At 40.0% G+C, this 21,594-nt stretch overlaps 1 long non-coding RNA gene across 2 annotated transcripts in view; it reads left to right on the forward strand.

Moving 5' to 3' along the window:
- LOC116431628 (uncharacterized) overlaps positions 1–21,594 on the forward strand; it is a 209,440-nt gene that overhangs the window by 98,958 nt on the left and 88,888 nt on the right. For both annotated transcript variants that reach the window (XR_012999950.1, XR_012999951.1), the window contains one exon: positions 10,373–10,587. This is a non-coding gene — a long non-coding RNA (uncharacterized LOC116431628). The remainder of the gene's footprint in view (positions 1–10,372; positions 10,588–21,594) is intronic.

A 21,594-nucleotide genomic window follows, 5' to 3' on the forward strand; every position in this document is an offset into this window, starting at 1 on the left:
CTAGTTTTCAGTAAAAATCGTGATGCCAAATCATTTTTAACCCTTTGCACTCCAGAAATTTTCTATTGAAATACTCAATATTTTCTAATGAGACACCAACGACATTCTTTGACACTCACTTAATGATAAGTCAAACAGAAATTGAGGAACGAAATTCTTTCAATATTCAACATATTGATACATTGCACACAGTTTGATATTAAATATCAAACTTTAGCATTTTGCTGTGTCAAATTGACAGAGAGGCGCCTACAGAGTGCAAAGGGTTAATTTTAACAAAATGTTTTAGAGGAATAAAACATTTTGTTCGGATCGAATGCATAATTAATAATTTACTAAGAAACTAATCGATGTTAAGTATGTCTTTTGTGCATCTGTCTCTTTGGAAATCTGGTTTCACATGTAATTAACGAGAAATTCTCGAAATACACCAAGGAAGTCGAGCTTCGTTCACGATTTTTACGGTGTGGACCGTGGGATCTCGTGGGCGGATCGTGTTCTTCCGCGCGGAAACGCGCCGGAAGAAAACTTTTCCCATAAAGGTCGCAGCAGGACCGGCCACTCCGTCCGGCGAGTGTTGATCCTGCACCGGGCCGGAAAAGGTCCTCATTCTTTTTCCTACTTGAAAAAACTGCCCAAAACGTTTTTGGGGTGGAAAAGTGTGAGACTAAAACGCTGTGAAGTTTTCTATTAGCCGGGCGTCACCTTGTCTTCTTTTTGACGAGAGGGTAATCCATTTTCTCCTGCGAAATTTTCTGACCAATCGAAACATCGTATTTCCTATTTCATTCATTCGTTTAGAATATTTTGAGCATTCTTTGAGATCTTCAGATATTTATTATTCTGTTACATATTTTAATGGATTATAAATATAGTATAGTTATAAATTGTGTTACTGATTAGAATTTAGTAGAATTTTGTTGTAGGAATAATAGTTGCATAGTTATTATTAATATTTCAGTATCGCTATATTTATTATTACTATATTTCAATATCACTATATATATTATTACTATATTTCAGTATCACTATGTTTATTATTACTATATTTCAGTATCACTATATATATTATTACTATATTTCAATATCACTATATATATTATTACTATATTTCAGTATCACTATATTTATTATTACTATATTTCAATATCATTATATTTATTATTACCATATTGCTATTTGTAAATTGTATAGATTAGTCCAGTAATCTTTACAAAATATTCACAACGTTTATTCCATGAATATTCTATTTCTCTCGAAATCACAGCAACGATCCGAAAGGAGTGCTCCCCAGCTACACAGTGGACGCGTGTTAGGGAAAATATTATTCCAGAACCAGTGTTGTCTCTGGTGGAACGCTTATTGAATAATTTATAGAAATCGGAAATCATCCGCGGTATTCTAGGGAAGAGGAAAAAACAACACACACGAAAGTCAAAGCTGTCGCGGCGTGGTGATCGTCAGCCGGTTGTCATCGCCCGGATACATTTCGTTCAACCCCACCTCGTTTTTCTCGGGATCGAGGATCCCGGAGGATCCAGAGGCACGGTCCGTGTCCGATTTCACGGTTCACGCCGTTTTTCCAGCCTCAACATCGGTTTTCCGCTCGGAACATCGAAAACATCTATTTGTTTGTTTATCCGCTAACGAGAGATTTTGTGTCGTGGGACGAGAAACGACAGTTCGACGCTATTCTTGCGTACAAAATGTCTCCAAGTATGTAACAATATTTTCTCAAGATCACTTAACATTTTATTTTGTGATAAAATAAATTATTCATTCATCGAGATCGATCTAAGATTAAAAAGATCTAAAAATTATAAACACTTAAGTAGATTTTACAGGAAATTACCCATTATGTATTTATAATATAGTTGATCACATAATGGAATAATTAGGCAATAAGATAAAATTGGTACTTTTATTTACCGCAACAAGAGTAACCATCTGCTCTTTAAATTAAACAAATTCACCTTCTCGGTGTCACAGGTGTCAACATTTGAAATCCAATTGGTGCGATTAAAGGTTAATTTTATAAACGCTCTATAAAACGTTTCGTGACGGAAACCACTCGCATGGCGACTTCCTCCTGGATATTTACCTTCTGCGTGAGATCAAGCAATCATCAATTGTTCAGCGTCGATCTATTATAACTCGCATCGTTGATCGGCATCTTCCTCGGGATTCCAATGTAATCGTGATTCTTTATTGAACGAAGGACACCGGTGTCACTGGAGCGAAACGAGAAAATGGCGGAACGTCGAGTGCGCGTTCCTTCCTTCTTATTATTATTATTTTCGTAATTATTATTATTATTATTATTATTATTATTATCATTATTATTATTATTTTGAACGGTAATTTTCCTTTACGCGAAGCGCCCGCTTCACGGTACCTAAAAGCTGCTCCCTCATAATTAAAGCGCAATTAAATCGAGGCCTGGCGGCGTTTTGCGCGGCTAATCGTCCAATTTGTTTTATTCGAGCTTCGTGAAAATGCAACCCTCGCTCGTTTTCATGCTCGCAGGGTTATCAAAAATTTATTGCCGATCAACCGACTTGACTTCAGCCATGCAAAGGGGCGAGTTTCTTTTTTTTTCACTGGAGCATTTCATTAAATTTTATTAGAAATATTTACCGAGAAACTTTATAATGGACAGTTCAATTATTTCCATTCGTTTTCAGACGTCTTAGTAGCATAATTAGGGGATGCGTAAAAAAGATCGAATGGATACGGAATAATTATATCGTGTTGATTTTTTGTCGACCGGCGTAAGTTGTTCAGCGGTAGACACGACTTTAATTGCGCCGATTCGTACGAACGATAGCGAATCCTTTGAAATTTTACTACGGGGCGATGAGTTGTCCGGGGGATTCATTTGAAATTCAATGGAACGCAGGACGGAAGGAAACGAAAATTTCGAGCGACGCTTTTATTCGGCGTTGCCCGTGGTGATTTATTGTTCGTTTCCTCGCGCACCGCGTTTCCCGTGATAAAAATTCGCTGAACGGCGGAGGGAAATAGGCCGAGCATTTTGTTCGAGCTGTAAACGCGTAAATTTCAAGGGTTCCAGCGTTTTATCACGCGAGCGGTAGTCCTCGCGGCTGATTTATCTGTGCCAATGCCGCGTTAATTAGTTTTTAAGTTACACATCCTCGCCGATTAAAGTTTCGCGTGCACGGCTGCTCACTTTCGTTGCGCAGGCCTAAGCAAAATGGTTAATCAGCTCGGCCTGATCAGGAGACCGCGCCGTTGGGGAGGAAACGTGTAATATTTGTAAAACATGCGAACGGAAGCCCGCGGACGAGCAACTCATTTGCAGCGAACGCTGGAGATTCGTTTTGACTCGCGTTCAGGGCCATTTTGACGGAGCCGCCATCTTTGATATTCATTGCTCGAGGAATAGATATACTCGTAACCTAATATAACGTAATGTATCGTATTATATATTTCATTTTATTATTATTATGATTATATAATATTCTATTTCATTTTATTATTATTGTAATTATATAATATTCTATTCTATTTTATTATTATTATGATTATATAATATTATATTTAATTTTATTATTATTATGATTATATAATATTATATTTCATTTTATTACTATTGTGGTTATATAATATTATATTTCATTTTATTATTATTATTATCATATAATATATTAACGTATACCTTGTTTCTCTACAATGGAAATCATGTTTTTGATCGAATCTTGTATTAATATTGTCCTTATCAGGATTTGGAAATAATAACAAAGGCATAGATTTCGTGATTTAGGTTTCTCTGAAAAAATTCTTGTCCAGGCTGTGTACTGTTCCATAGAAATGTTTCACAGTCCACTGACAACGTTAGCGAAACAGGAAAATTCGACTTGTTCGCACACGCGTTTCGCATTCTTTCTTCACGTCCTGCCTCAATATTCATCCGCGGTAGTTTTTAATTTTATTCTAATTATAGTTTAGACGTCAGTCATGAATAATTCAGTCCAGCTTTTACAACTCGACTTTACTACTCCAAGGCGGTTTCCATTCAAACTAGTCCTGTTCTAATTTTACGCTGAATTCATTCACATCTACACCCACTCCTGCCGCGGAAATTAGCATATTAAAAAATATCAATTCATTCGGTTCGCAGAAAACCATTAAGCAGTACAGAAATAAACCTCCCCTCCACGATTATTCAATCGATCGCATGCGTATCCCTTTCATTTCAATTCTCCGCCTCGAACCGTCCGCGTGGAAAGCGTCTACGCCGATAATTAATCGTCATTATCATCGCCGCGCGATCCCCGCGCACTCGTTCCCAATAAAAATTTAACGATACTTACACAATGCCATATACAGTGGCTCGGGACGACTCGCTATCGGGTAGATAAGAACGAACACGATATAATTCATTAAAAATGAAAATATTTCGCTCGCCACTCTCGCGATGCGCGTAAGTGCTTACGTACAGCAGGCTATCTCGCAGCCGCTACGAGCGCAGTGGCATGCCTTTTTGGATGCGCGCATGGTGGGTGGCTTCGAGGGGAACGCGGACAGGTGAGCGAGCACCGGTAATTATCGCGTCATGCTCGAAGATGCCCACCTGCCCGACGAAACCACGGCCGACGAACGGCAGAACGCGACCGTAGGCTCGCGTGCGCTCGCAATTATGCGCGTGCGATTGCCCCGCGTCGCCAGTATTCGCCTATCCCGCGAGCGTATCGCGGTGACCTCGCGTGTCAGGTTCACTGTTAATTAGCGTTAACCGACCACCGCCGCCACGGGACCGTGCACGGCCGCGGGGAAGCTGGGAAACGCGTTTTTGGGAAATACGAAGCGCATAAGGATCGCTGTTGGAAACGAAGCGGAGTCGACTGATAATGCACTCTTGGGATCTTTTAGAAAATGCAACGTAGTTGTTGGGAATCAAATATAATCGCTTCTAATATGATTATTAATATAGTATAATTATTATAAATATTCTTCAGTTATAGATCTTTGCGTTTTGGATTATACTACACTCGCGGTAGATCTTAGACTGCTTGTGGAGTCTTTAGTTCGAGTCGAGTATTTTTCGAGTTTTCGCAGCAGTCTTTGTAATCTTGTAAGATTAGTATTTTTGGTAAATGAGAGAAGGGTTTGGAATTGATAATCTAAGATTGTATGGTAATTAAACTCAACCAGCTTGCGCTTCTTAACAAGAGTTAGGGATTGAGTTGAAAGATATCGATCGACACGTATTTTATTCAGATTTCCACCCGTTTTGAATAATCCGGAAATTCTAAAGAACCGAGAGTTGCTTTTCTTTCTATTCATTTATTCAGCTTTTCCGGCGCACTATATATTACAGATGTCCACGCCGCGTTGTCTGCTTAAAGAATCGTGAAAGGGGTGTTCGACGTGCTGTTCCCTTCCACAGTAAGGCACGCGTTCCAGCAATAATTCTCCGGAGATTATGAGATTCAATTGGTGGACGTGCGCGTCCGTTTCCCCGGCAATCACCATTTCCTGTCGATTAATTGCTGCTCCTAACTGTTTCACGCGGCCTGGGTTAATTTCAAATTACGCGAACCGGCGCGGCGGCCGCCATTAATACGCTCGCCACCGACGTTACATATTCGTGACGTATTCCATGTAAGACAGAACAAATTGACCCTTTGTACTATCGAGTAACACTCGTAACTTCGCTCGCCGATTAGATTTGATAGATAACTTAATAAATTGAATAGATCATTCGATTGATAATTCAATGGACAACGTAGTAAATGGTTTGATAAATAATGCAATACATAATTGAATTGATAATTTAATGGATATACTAATAAGTAATTTAATAAATCCAATACATAAACGGTCCTAATGAAATTATTCTATTAATAAATAAGTCAATACCTCGATTACTATTCGATACTCGGATGAAGTTTAATCAGTTTCTTCAGCAATTGGTTTTTAAATTACTTAAGATCTATTAATAGTATTCAAGAAATTTAAGTATCGTTCTCTACTGTCCATTCTGTTATGTTGACCCTCACACTTTGAAAACTGTTGTCAAAACAAACACTGCCAGCGGTCGCATTAAATTGCAAATGGAGGACGCGGGATCCTCGCTCGTCCACGGGACCTCGACGAGGTCACTGTTCATAGTGTGGGACAGGTTTCCTCTTTTTCTTTCCCTTTTCTTCCTCGTTTTTTGCTGAACATTCACAAGGAACATCTGCCTTCCGCGCGAATAATGGAAAGTTATGAAAGGCTCGTCCTTCGGGACGAGCTGGCGCGAAACCTGGCGAAGGGTCGTGTCGCAGGGAATCGGTTTTTGCCCGCCAGGAGCCATCGCGGACGAGAATCCTTTCGAAACCCGTGGGCGCGACCTTCTAACCCAGTTCACACGACCGCCATTCTTTGTCCTGTGTTCGCGTAGCCAATAAAAAACCGTGTTCTTTTTAACGTAATCGCATTTACTCCGAACTTAGACGAATTCTGGTCGAATAACAGGTGGAAAGGTACTCTTTCTAACACTGTAACCGCCAAATAAACGATCGTGAAGATTTCTATGCAGTTGAAACGATTTTCTTAATAAAGTAGACATTGAAAAGTCGGGATTCTTTATAAAGATTGCTCTGGTATCTTTCTTCTATCTCGTACATCCGATAATATTCAGTTCGTTCGACACACTGCCAAGAAAATTAATGTTTAAGTTTATATAAAGGATAAATAAGATAAAAATGAATTTTAATTATTCCCATATTTCTTATTCCAGAAGCAACAAGGATATGCCACAATTTTATTTTATCTCAGAATTAGATCGATTGTAAACAATTTTATTCGAATATGAATCAGAAGATTTATAATAGTCATTGATAATACTAACATTTATTCTTCTACAAAAAGACAATTAACCTGTAACACTACGTAAATTTCAAACTTTACTACCTGAACACGCAATTACGACCCAACCCAATAATTTTTGCGAACGAACGGCTCGTAAATAAACGAAAACGGACTAGCCGTTGATGACTGCGGATAATTGATTCCACAGTGCGAAGCCCTCGTTGCCAATTAGAAAGAACGCGAGCCCGATACGACTGGTCGAAGTTAGATTCGATCGGTGCCGATTACGCGATAAAGTCAAACGGTGAATTAAGGCGAGCACCTCATTGACAGCGTGCTCTCCGGGCACCGGCGCAGCGCCATAACCAACACAATGATTACACGTCGCCGGCGTGCCCGTAAATCAGAAGGGATTGCAACCTGTTGCGCCGTGACGTTCCATCAGACTGTTCCCTCTCTGCACCTTATTTGTAAGGGATGCGCTGAACGACAGGCGGGGAAAATTCCGTCGGTATGCGGACGGAACGCGGGCAAAACGTGGACCAACGAATCGCTGGGGAAAGAGGGACGATGAGTCGATCGAATATTGTAGCTCAAGAATGCATTCTTGACGTCGGACCTTTGACTCTTCACGCGGAAGACACGAAACAGAGCTTCGAACTTCATTTGGTAGATACGAATAGGCAACTCGAGTTTGATTTATTGTAAAGTGAGTAGCATTTTGCGAAGTTTCATGTGTGTAGAATATTTTTTTAGAGAACTTTTGTTGTAGAATATTTTTGATTGTTCTGTTTTTTCTGGGATATCATTGATATAGAATATTTTTGATTGTTCTGTTTTCTCTAGGAAATCATTATCATAGATTATTTTTGATTGTTCTGTTTTCTCTAGGATATCATTGATATAGAATATTTTTGATTGTTCTGTTTTCTCTAGGAAATCATTGATATAGAATATTTTTGATTGTTCTGTTTTCTCTAGGAAATCATTATCATAGAATATTTTTGATTGTTCTGTTTTCCCTAGGATATCATTGATATAGAATATTTTTTATTCTTCTGTTTCCTCTAGGAAATCAATTTTCTCACACAGTTCTCTTTTACATTACACAATTTCCCAAACAATGTCACGCAATCAAACGAATCTTCGATTAACATCTCGATCAACCTAAAAACTCGTGTCGATCGACGATCGACAGTCATTCGTAGGGCCGGGAGGTGTCAAGAAGCTTCCGGCATGCTTTCGACCGGAAGTGTAGCAACGAGGACTGCCGGCGAGCAAGCCAATGAGCCCGATTATGTTCTACAACTCGAATCGGGAGAGCCTCTAATTATATAATAATATCGTAATTAGAAATCTGGATCGGGTATTCGTGTCAAGGGTAATAATCGGCGAAGTTTAGGTGTCGAACGATAGATCGTAATTAGAAAGCGCCGTTAAAATGGCGGCGGTTTAACGGCCGATCGTTACCCGGCTTATACGAGGCTAAACCGATTAGTCGAAACAAATTGGCAATTAACATAAAACGAAGCGGCGTACCGACGGTGAACGTCCAGCCAGTGATAAATCTCGGGCACGGTCTTGAAATGGGAAATTGAATTCTAGGGTAAACGTTGTATCCCGTTGCGCTAGTACGTGTGATACATTCGACGACAGAGTAATTTATCGATAGGGAGAAATCGACGGGCGAGATTGTCGTAAATTGTCGCGTTTGCGATTTCAATTAACGATAAGACAAGTGGGTGCGCTGGACTGGTCGGTTCACAATGCTTTTTACGGGAACCACGGCCTCCTGTTTCTCCTTCGTTTAATACAATTCGATGGAAACGCTGAATATATTCTTAAAACAGTCATTTAAATTCAGAATTTTTAAGTATCTCAATCATAAAAGCCTGTTTGCGATAGATCTCCATGAAATCTGCGTATTCGCACAGATACAAGACTAGGAGACTTCCACATTTGAATTTAAACAAAATTCAGCGAACATAAATATTACTAAATTCCTCTGAGTCCAAATGAAATATTATTTTTCCGTTATCAATGATATTTTACAGCTTAAACCGGACATAGAGTATACATCGAATTTTTCTCTTTTCTCAATAAATTCTTAATACCGAAGTTTCGATTACAGTTGAGAGGTAAATCACGGGGCAACGACGTTCGTGTTTCTATTTAATAATAAATAATAGGCGGGAGTGTCAGAGAACGACGGAAGCGATTCGAATGTCACGCGAACGGTGATTCAGGATTAAGTACTTGAATTCGGTGAACGTTCGACGCTTCGGTGTCGAACGTTCGATTCCGAGTATATAGCAAGTAGAAAATGGCGGAGCCGTGTCCAGGAAGAATTCCGCCGGTTAAACGCTTCATCATTCCTTCAGCGGGCGCAGTAAATCAGCGTGGAGGACGATTAAAGCGAAGGGAACAGATGTCGACGGGCCGTTTCTAGAAATTCTTCGAGCGATCCTCGAATCGTTTCGCAGATTAATGCGCCTGGATTAGGCCCGAGCGAGCGATATGCAAATCGGGTAGCCGATTTGTCGAACGATTTCGCGGCAGTGGGTCGATTAAAATTCATGAAGATCGAAATTGAAGTTGTCGCGAACGTCACGTTGCCCCTTTATTGTACGGGCCGCCATTTTGAAAGCGGCCGGGGATCTCCGTATCGTTTACATCTCTGTTCCATTCCTTTTTGCAATAATCATAAGACGCTCGGATTTCGATTCTTCGTTTTAAGTTCTCCGAATGAGAATTGTATGGGCGAATGTTGATCGATGGTCACGTTGAATTTATCTTTGAAGGTTTCTGTACAGCTGCTCGTGGAACTATAATTTTCGAGTTAAAGAATAGATTTATCAATCTTAACCCTCTATAGGCCAATGTGATTTTGAAGTTACACGTTAATATACTGGGTTGAATTGATTTAATTTAATTTAAACTTTTATACACACAGGCGTGTTCAACGTTATTGTAACTTCAGAGTTACATAATATATTCGTTTTAATAAAATTATGAAGACTATTGAATATATTGCTAATTTGTATTCATAGAATGATATTTATTAATTTCATACTGCGTACATTTTGTTATAGTCACGAACAAAAATTTGGCCCGTAAAGGGTTAACCCATTCATTGCCAGTCACGAATATACAAGAGATTGCCAGTTTGGTACAATCTTGGTTGTATTTGAAATGTGTCCTAATATAAAGCAAAATAAATTGAAAGTACGAATGAAATCACACATTTTATGCTAACAGTGAATGGGTTACAAGATTTGTCATTGTTATGAAAGAATAAGGAATATTGTATAGAATGCCTGAAATTCTCATGACAACGTATTAATTGATAACACAATGTTTGGGTTAATTCTTTTGTAATTAATAGTCCTTTCAAATTTTAACAATCAATAACCTACCGTTTAACTTTTAGATAAATATCTTCCAATATTAAAATATTCGAGACGTTTAATAATTAATTTCCATTGGAATAAAGAATGAAGGAGTATTATTCATGAATTCTTTAATAAATATATCGACATGTTTTGTTTTTCAGGGTCCAAGGACAAGTGGCACATTCAAGATTCGCTCGGAAGTTTTCGGTGTCGACGTGGCAGCGCCTTAAAGGATCGCGACAGGTCGTTATACGTCATAAATCTCGGCCCGCCCACGCTTGATCCTTCGCGCAGGACCTCTGAAAAGATGGAAGGAGGAGCGGCACGGAAATAGAACCGCGGGGGCGACAATTATCGCGAGCAACAGGCTGCCCACGTGAGTTACCATTTCATTAATTTTTCCCTCATCCGGTTTTTCCGCTACACTTACACGGCGGATTTTCTTCGGGGCATAATTACGCAACAAAGAGGCAATTGGTTACGCGGTAATTGCTTGAATTTGTACGGGACACGCTTAACGTTAATTGCGTAAGTACAAATGGCGTCCGCATCGCATCACGCCCGTACGAACAGAATTAAATTCGCGTTTGCTTTTCTTTGAAATCCCACCTCCCGGCGAAACACTTAAGTTAATGAGAGTTCTCTTTGGTAATTTTCGTTTTAATTTCATAAACAGGATATATTGCATACTAAAACGTTTTAACCGTGAAGATTGTTATCCGGTGGAATAGGTGGTGGCTAACTAGTTGAACAAGCTGCTCGGGCGGCCTTCCTCGATGATTGTTATTGAATTTTCCCATTTAATACATACTTATATACACCGGACGAATAAACTCTTCAACTTAAACTATTCCTTAAACAACAAACTCGTATACTCCGAAATTCAAACCAGAAAAACCACCTTCTTTAACCCTTCGAAAACGACTTCCCAATCTTCTAAATTCTCCTCTCCAAATTACAATTACCATTATAATTAATAATTCATTGTTACACCATCACTAATACACTTTTCTTATACTATAGTACTCACCAATGTACATCCCAACATTTCCCACACCTATTTCCAATTTTGCTCTACTTTATACTACGAAATTCTCTTCTATCTCACCTATCTTTTCCGCTTCGCCACACGAGAAACGACTCGCGCAGCCAATATCTCGCGCAAAGGTCGTTCTGGATGGGTTCAAATCATCGAGTGCACATCCTGCAAGCAGTATATTTAATAAAAATCGACCGAATCGTCGCAACTCGTGTGAAACGAAACGAAAATGGCCGCGCATCCGGCTGATTCCGAATTCCGCGCGACAGCCCTGTTTGACATCTTGATTTTTCGAGTGGCCCGTCCGACCCCTTCCACGAATCGACCCGACCCGTCCCGTCGACTGATTTCCAATTCGACGGGGGTTGGATTTCACGTCGACGTGACGATCCTGCCGATCCCGTCGCGCCGCCGTCGGCCCGACGAGATCCGCCGCGGTGCGGAGATCGTTATCCTCCCCCGTTTCGCGGATCGATGGGCGAACCGAGAATGCACCAAGGACGAATTATATTTAGCCGCCGCTTGGGACACGCGTCCCAAGGATGCGCTTTTATATTGACGCATCGCCGTTTGATTTACCACGCTGGATCAGATGCAACCGAGAGATTCGACGATCCCACGGTTGAATCTCCTTAAGAAGTTAATCTGTTGGAGATTGTACGATTCTGATATTTGCTTTCATCTTTCTATTCTTTTTACTAAAAATTGAGTGTTTAAAAAAGAAGAAATTTTTCGGTGGTTCCTTAAGAACATAGGAGGTGAGAAATTATTTTAGAACATTTTTTGGGTGTAGATAATTTCCTGAGCGATAATTAAATTTCATTGTATTCAGTGTTTAATATACGCGCAAGGAGAGATAGTTGTCTTTAAATGTAACACTTATTGTAACAGAGTTTAATTATTCCACCGTTTAAGCTTACATTACCTTAACTCGTTTCATACATTATTTTCACTTGAAAATTTATACTCCACAATTTTCAAACGGTCATTAATGAATGCTGTAAACTATAAAATCTAACTGGATACACTATCGAAGAGCAGAATCGGTACAATCAATCAGAATCCAGTAATAACGCTAGGCACGCCGGTGATTTCAACGCATGGTAAGAAGCTAGAGTAACCGATACTTTCCGCACACTCTGTGCGCCGCCTATGTAAAACAGGCAGAAATCATTCCTCCGTTATCTGCGAGTAATAATCTCCAATTCATTAAATGTTTATCGCCGCTGAGAGCGCTGTAAGAATTTTTTCGCTAATATTTCCGATTATTTTTCGACGTATCGTCGGACGGGCTGATGGGTCATTAATATTTATACACGCGTAAGTACGCTCGAAGCGTCGATACGCATCTGCGGGGAATCTTTTTGTCATTATCGGACCGAGGCAGAACGAATGTATTATACGTTAACGTAACGCTGATATAGTTACGATATTTCCCGTGATCTCGCCTCGATACAGGAAGGCGGACGATTGAGATGCGCGCGGCGTACTCGCCAGTCGACGGATACAAACGTCCATCTTTGTTTTCGATTGCCGAAACGAACGCCGCTAATTAATTATTCCTCGCGTACACGGGGACGCCCCTCGACGCGCGTGCGTGGCCCTAACTGCAGATTTCGAAACACATCCTAATTGCGGAGCCACCGAAACTTCTCCTCTTTCTTCCTTTCTGTTTCGTGAGGCGATATTTGAATTTTAACCCCCTGCCTTGCAATATCGGGCTCGAGGCGAAGATTTCTAATGTGGTTCAACGAACATGAGTGTCGTCGAGTTGTGCTAAGTTTAAATGAAACATTATTGGTATTAGTCGTTTGTATGGTTTATAAATCTAGATAATGAGCGTGGAATGTTTCCTTTTACTAGTGCATTATTAACGATAAATAGTTGTAATAAAAACACACTTATGGAATTAAATCGTAAGGGGTTAAAATTAATTGTGTAGAACTGGGAGAAATGGAGTATTTCAAATTTTGAAGGGAAGAGATTTGAAATGGTATGTAAAAGAATTTTCAGATGGATTATGTTTGAAATTAGGGAAAACCTAATAAGTTATTTGTGTAATAATTATACTAATTCTGTGTAATAGAAGAATGTTGAAACATTGGAGGTTGGAAATTGCAATTGCCTTTAAAATTGAAGCAGAGGATAGTCTATAACTTCGAAAATATTAAATTTTCCATCTATAACTTCGAAAATAATAAATTTTCCACCTATAACTTCAAAGATATTAAATTTTCCATCTATAACTTCGAAAATATTAAATTTTCCACCTATAAATTGAAATTACGAAAATGTTAGTAATAAGATTATTACTTTTGAAGTTTGAAAGATTAAGATTGGAATTTCGGTAAGACTTTTCTGTTTGAAAGATGAAAGTTTCGATTTCGTTGAGGTGATCCCAATTGAAATTTAAAATGCCGGACCTTGAATATCATTAATTTCCTGTTTGGAATCCCCTTGCCCTTTTATCGGAATCACTGGAGAACCCGTTTCTGTATTTTTGTTGTAAATCGGAGCCGAATTATAATTGTGTTATTAATTTCTTTACATACTGTTTTACGTACTGCAGCGTTGGCAGAATTATCGGTTAATTACATCTATGGTTTTACGGTGTTCTTCCCTTATGAGATACGCCGACGTTGTCCTTGGGCCCGTTACTTACGATCCTGCGAGCAACGGAGCAGTTAAAAAAATTGCTTTTGAGAACCGGGGCATAATGCGCGCGGTTCTTCTGTAATACATTTACATTATAATAATTAGAGTGCGGATGTTCATGCAAATTCGATATTTTTCTAAATTAATCCTGGAAAAGGAGAGCCAGGTTCACTCCCTTCATCAATATTTAAATGAGATGCAAACAAAATGAAATTTGCTATTTATTTGAAATTAATTTAAATGTGCTCCTCGAGCGTTGTAAAGGAAACAGTAACAGAAATTATTGGAGCATTTATTCGCTGCTTCCATAAATCAATTACACGACCTATGTTTGATCGTGATTCAATCACGATTCGTCTTTCTTATTTCTTGTTGTAGAAAATGGGTCACAACAGGTGTTCTATAATAATTTTCAGCCACTTTCTATAACTCTCTCCGCGAAATAAGAAACTTGACAGTGGTTTTCGAGTTGTCTCGAACGATTGAATAATTCCATTACCATTTGACAGTACTCCAACCCCCGTGTAAAATTACGATCGTCAAAAAGAAGCTTTCTATTCCCATCACACGCAGATATCGCCTCAAGGAAGTCACCAAACCGCCCGGAAAACAACCGGTTTCCTCCGGTTGTCAATTATACAAATGCCCATGCCTCCACCGAACCATCATCTCTCGAATCACAAGTATCCCCATCACGTACCATAAGATATGAAGTTCCATCGTGCGGCTCGTGGCGAAAGTAAATCTTTTAATTAACCCGATCGACCGTTTGATCGATTCTCGTACCAGCCTCGTTGACAAATCTACGGCGGGGTGTTGTGCGGGGACGAGGATTGCGGTGGGAATAATATACAGAGTGTTAGAAAGGAAAGATTTTAAAATTTGCAGGGTAGTATTCGTCGAATAGAAGAAAACGTCTTAACGAATGTGTATAGGAATATTTATTTCAGAGGTGTCTTATCTTGTAATTTCTTGTTTTCCTGGTTATGGTAATTATACTAATCCTGTATAATAGAAGAATGTTGAAACACTGGAGGTTGGAAATTCCAATTCCCTTTGCGATTGAAGCAGAGGATAGTCTATAACTTCGAAAATATTAAATTTTCCATCTATAACTTCAAAGATATCAAATTTTCCATCTATAACTTCGAAAATATTAAATTTTCCATCTATAACTTCAAAGATATTGAACTTTCCATCTATAATTTCAAAGATATTAAATTTTCCATCTATAATTTCAAAGATATTAAATTTTCCAACTACAACTTCAAAGATATTAAACTTCTCATCTATAACTTCAACGATATTAAACTTCCCATCTATAACTTCAACGATATTAAACTTCCCATCCATAACTCCAAAGATATTAAACTTCATCTATAATTTCAAAAATATCAATTTCCACCTCCAACTTCCTAAACACCACTTTCTCCTATCAATTAACCTCCCAACAGACGCTGCCATAAAATTTCTACAGAATTTCAAAAAATCAATTTAACTCCTGAGTAGTTTCAGTGTTAATTCAGAAATCTTCAACTCGTGACACGGCGAGGGGTTAAATTAGATTACACTCGAATCCCCGTTCAGAGCGTTTTCTTTCCTCAACACCCCGTATGCTCAGCTACACCTCGGCATATAGCATCGATCGCACAATGGAAGGGCAGACACATGTCCAGTCATACGAATATCTGATTCCGGGCGGTGAATTGCAGGAAGCCATCCCACGGACACGTTCGTCGTACACCTCTTCCTGCCACGAGCGGATCTGTCCCCGTTGCCTGCGCGTCCTATATTTAGAAAACGGCCATTAAAGCGCACGCCCGGCCGCCGGGGCCCCGTGGCATCGGCCACTTCCCTAATAAATTCACCATAATTGTGCACACGGCCGGAGAATCGGCTCTCGCGCCGTTGTTCACGGGCTTTATGCAAATCCGCCGCCCTTTTCGCGCTGCCCGGTTCCACTTACTCACGGGAGCCTCGTCGGGGACCAGGTCGTTACACATCGCCCCTTGGTGTAACTAATTAACGCCATTATAATTAAAGGCACCGTGTTTTTTCATGATTCCTTCGCGATCAATTAGGGAGAATCCGAAGAATTGATACTGTACTTAACCCTCAAAGTTACAGAATACCAGCGAACCCAATGACGAAACTCGAATTTTTCAAATAGATTTTTCCCTGATCGAGTATAATTCCATATCTTCGATTTCCCGAGATTTATTAAGGCTCACCTTAGCAAAATTGCAGTTATTAACATTCCATCAGTCAGGAATCGGAGTAATTTATATCCTCCAAATGGCAGCTTTCGATGTTCGATTACCTTATTGCCGTTCGTGTATGAATAAGCCATGCTTCGGCGTGTTCGGTTCGCTGATTAAAAACGCCGCGATAAATCACGCTCGTATCAACGCAATAATATTTATCCCCGCGAGGAAAGGGGAGTAAACGATCACGCGCGATTTGCTTTATTTCCGCGCGCATTAATTCCACCTGATTAGCCGGGAGCTCGATTATTTCGGACGTTCCGATTCGAAAGCAGAGTCACGAATTCGCTCCGCGCGGGGAGGCTTTTCATCATCTGGGGGGAAAAAGTGAAAATGGAGAAATTCCCGTCGCGCGGGAATAATTCCGAGCGACAGTAAAGAAAGAATGATGTATGGCCGGCGCATCGGGATTTGCATTTAATCGCCGGTATTGCTCTCGTACTCGCGCTATTGGCCGGCCCCGCGTGCACGGTGGACGCGGCGCACCGCTATTAATTACATCACCGGTGATGCGGCAGACGTGGATTAATTACGGCCGCCGGCTATATGCACAACGCTAATCCACGCCGTGTAATTAGCAACACTTCGACCGTAATGCACCGACGCCGAGACCTATTATTCGCGGAACGATGAAGTATGCGACTTCTGCGTCGCGGTGTCGCTCGATCCCGATCGGCACAGAGGTTCATTGCGTATGCAGGACTCGTGGCCGATTTTCAGATGCTCGGGCGTATTCCCTCGATCGGTATTTATCGCGGTTTTTGCGCTGTGTGCTTTAACGGTGGTTTATTGTTTTCATGGCGTCGACGAAAGGGAAGATTGAAGTATAGTTATCGCGGAGTAAACGGAGGGAAACGAAGTTTCCTTCTTTGACCCAGATTTTCGAAGTTTATTTTATTGCCTTTTTTGTGTAACTAGTTTTTGAGAGACTGTTGCTTAAGGATGTTTCAAAGTGCTTTAACTACCGAGCATTTAATACGATTAGTATGCAATTCCTATAAAAATTGTGACAATAGATTATTTTCAGTTTCTTCAGGCACTCGTTATAGTACTGAAATGAAACTATTTATTTTCAAAATCATTTCGAATATTCAATGCTTCGAAGATATCAATGATTGCTAAATAAAATCGAAACCAGTCATTTTGACTGGTACGGTAGTTCTAGTAAAAAGTGTTCGTTTTGAAATTTATCGATGGAAACAGTAGATTTTGTGAGGAGAAATTAATGAATTAATGATAGCACTGATAATTATTGGAAGTTCTAGTGTTAAATATTACTTTCAGAGACGTTTCAAATTTGAACTCTTTGAAACTGTCCAAATTTGGAACACTGTTTCGAATATTCATATTTTTATTTTATCAAACACAATTATCAAAAACATTCCTCCTCCTAAATTCCATGCTTCTAGAATAAGAATCCAAAGGATATAGCTGCACAAAGAATAATAAAGATTCCATTCTCTTCATTCCCACAAACGAAACAAAAATTCTGTTTCCTACATGTTGGAAACATCTCTTAAATTTAATCCTTCCTCAATGAAAATTCAAAGGGTCCAGCTACTCAGCCTTAAAGGACAATGAAAACGTCATTGTCTGTTCATGCCACAGACGAAGGAAAAGCCTATTCCCCGTCACTCTTCTTCCAAAACGAGCAATGAACAATCGATAGGCCATTGGCAACTTGTCATTGACCGCTTAGGCACGTATCGTTCGAACAATTCTAATAGCCGCGAAGGATTCGCGCATGGCCACCGCACACGTCGCGCCGATCGGCCGATTCCCATTCCCGGCAGGCGGAGGGATGAAGTAATAATCATTTATCGCGATCCATCGAGTCGTAAAGGAAACAGCGTGTCCCCGAGGCGTATTATGGCCGAGCAACAGCGAGCGCAGGCATTATCGTCGATGCGACTCCGCAAACGAGGCTGCGAGCTCGTCGATACTCACCGTTTAATTAAATCCCTCGCGTATTTAGTATTTACTTTAATGAACCGACATCTCGATCGAGGATTTTTGCTGGTCTCCCCTGTAAACTGTTTGTTCAAGGAGATACAATTATTTCGGGCAACCGTGTAACTTACTTTCATCTAAATGGCGGATCTGCGTATACACCCTTAATTGTCCGATATGAATTTCACTTGATTTCAAATTTCGATTAACCAAACGAGCGTTTTGTACGCGGGATATTAAAACTTGAGATTTGTTGGGTTCTCCTAATTGTTTTCTTATCTTCAAGGATGAAGTTTAGAAGGTTCATTGAGTGGTTCATTGTATTGAAGGATTATTTGTTGAAAATGTCTGTTGAATTATCGTATTAAAAATGGATATTCCTGAGACGATCGTGAAGGTGAACGTGAAAGTGTATTAATTGGTTCTGTCTCGGGGCAATTAAAGTCTCCCCGAGATGTCGATGTATCAGGCGAAGTTTCGTTCGATAATTAGTTGATTCCATGGTGTATCATATACCTATCGCCTTTTATAGGGACAATTTACATGAATTAGCTCGGGCTGAAGTATCAGTAGCAAACGACGTACGATCATTCCGCCGACGCATAACAATTAGTTCCTCCATTACGCGAGTTTCGAGGCTGCCAATTTGTCCAAACTGTCTGCGTTAGTTCCGCCGACGTGGCCAGTTTGGATCGTTAATTTGTCTAAGGTGTGAAATTAGTTCCGCCAGTTTTGCAAATTTAGAACGATAATTTGTCCGATCCCTGTAATTATCTGCCTGACCATCATAAATCAACGATTTCCACCGATCCCTCCGTTGTACGTATACATCCATAATGTTACAAATTTGGAAGTACGGACCCCCTTAATTTCTATAATTAGTTCCATCAGCCTTGATAATCAACGATACGTGGGGTAATTACCTTTCCCCATTAGATACTTTGTTGGGGAGCATTTCTCATTGTGTAAGAGGATCCATGGCTTTAATGCGTTCAAGATTTCGTAGATTAAGAGTCGAGGAATAACCCTCTGGAATTGTTGAATTCATAGAGATCATCACTCAAAACCTTGGGTTAATTACTATCTTTTTAGATTACTAGTAATCTACGTTTTCAATGATTTAAGTTACCAAATCTTTAGGTTTTCCAATCTTTGTATTTTGAATGTTACAATTTCTAAAGCTTCAGATTTCTAAATGTCAATTACATTTCCAAATTTCTAAAATTTCTAAATATTGAGGATTCCAAAGTTTTAGATTTATAAATACTATGCCCCCAAACCTTTAGTCCCCAAACTACTAGATTTCCAAATCATTAAATGCTCACAGCTTTAGATTTCTAAACACTATTCCCTCAAAACTTTAGTTCCCAAACTACTAGATTTCCAAATCATTAAATGCTCACAGCTTTAGATTTCTAAATACTAGACCTCCAAAGCTTTAGTCCTCAAACTACTAGATTTCCAAATCATTAAATGCTCACAGCTTTAAATTTCTAAACACTAGACCCTCAAAACTTTAGTTCCCCACACTATTAAATTTCCAAATCATTAAATGCTCACAGCTTTAGATTTATATACTTTTAAATTACCAAAGCCTTAAATTTCCAAATGCTCAATCTACCAACTCTTCAAATTTCGAAACCATTAAATTCATAAATATCAATCTCCGAAGCTCTTAAATTTCCAACTAAAAAAGTCGAATCCATTGAAATCTCAACATTCGAAAGCCCGTCCCCGAGAAACGTTTACGGCACGGTATCAGCACAATAACCATCAACAAACAAACACGCCCTGTTTAATTATCTCCCATTCCGTCCCTTCAGTCACTAGAGAAATAATTAAAATCGATTCCGAATTTATTGTTATAGCGGCGAAGGGAACGGACTTGCTTACGGTTACGGGTATAATTGCGTCCCGCGGTCGTCTCAGCCGCGATCCCCAAGTGTAAGCAGTGTAATTCCGGATTACAGTTGTAATTAAGGCGACTCGGTTCACTATTACCGTGCAACGATACTCACTCGGCCTGGTCATTCAGCGCGTAACTTACAGCCGTGACCGTAATTGATATGATTTGCGATTGCACCAATAATTGGAATATTTCTCTATCGACGCTATCTATATCTATCGACGGCGCAATTATCGGTGCAACCGGTGAGCGCAATTAGTGTCCGGATAAATTGTCGTTGTACCTGTTGACAGGCGCCGGCATTGGAAAAAAGCGTTCTCCTTTAGTAAATCAATTACATGCTAATCACCGGTCCGGCATTAAACTTCCCTTCATTCTGTCGAGATATCATAGAGCGGCAATTAGAGTTAATTTCATTAGGATCGTACCGATGATAATTCCGAGTCCTCTTTTTCCGTGAATATCGCCACTAATTTGTTCCGTCGATAATTTTCTGACATGAAAAAGAACACCTACGCGGTAACTGCTCGCTTCCTGTGCAGCCAGCGCGCCGACAGCGTAGAAATTGTATTTCCCCTTCATTTAATTTCGAATTATTATGGGCCGCGTTTATTAAATTTCGTTGGACAGGGAGTTGTTTGCTTCACCGAACTCGTCGTTTTGCTCGAAGTTTATCGAATCTCTTGAAGTCCGGTAATAACGTATTAACGTATTCATCATAAACAATTAACGTTCGTTCCTCTAATTTCACTCAGTTCGAGTATCGACCAGCGAACAGAGAATTAACGGAGAATTAAGTAGTAATTTCCATATGAGATTGCGAGGATATTAAAAGCTAAGCCCGATCGACTGACATCAAAAGAATTTCATTAATCGATCGGACAGCTGTATTCACTTCGAGCGCAAGGATAGCCTGGTTGATTGATAAAATTATTAGTTCCGCGAGCGACGTCCAGGGCGAGCATTAAAAATTAATAAAGTTCCACAGGAAATCGCGATACATTAAAGAATTGACGGTTTCGTCGGAAAAATCGTGAAACGGATCGGCGTGTTTCAGGTTCGACGGGAAGAAATTGATAAGGATCAAGTGTTCTCGCGGTGAACGGCCAAAAGATCCGACTGAAATTGCCAGTTTCGTTCGGAAACGGTGGAAAAAAGTTCTTAACGATCCAATTTCCTTGAGCCAGCAGCACTCGTAATGAGAGGATCACGCGAGACAGCTCGTGCCCCCGCAGGAAGCCATTTTCCATGGGACGTTTCGCTTCTATTATATTCTTCCTTCTCGCTCCCCTTGATATTATATTGCCTTCCCTTGGCCCGATTACCAGCGAATTCCGCGCGTGCCTTTAATGTAGGCGATTCGTGCGCGATCCCTGGCGTGGATCCTGCCCGTGGAAACGACTCGGCGCATCTTTATGGTAAGCATAATTTCGCGGGACAATTTTCTAGCGCGCTGGTTAGAACACCGGAACCACGAGGCACACCGTGTATATTAATCGCGCGGTGGAACGCGCGGGTACACCGGATGGAAGAAATATAAAGCGTGCTTTGAGTTATCGAATGAAGAGT

Source organism: Nomia melanderi, chromosome 13 (assembly GCF_051020985.1).
Source record: "Nomia melanderi isolate GNS246 chromosome 13, iyNomMela1, whole genome shotgun sequence".
NCBI classification, from domain to species: Eukaryota; Metazoa; Arthropoda; class Insecta; order Hymenoptera; family Halictidae; genus Nomia; species Nomia melanderi.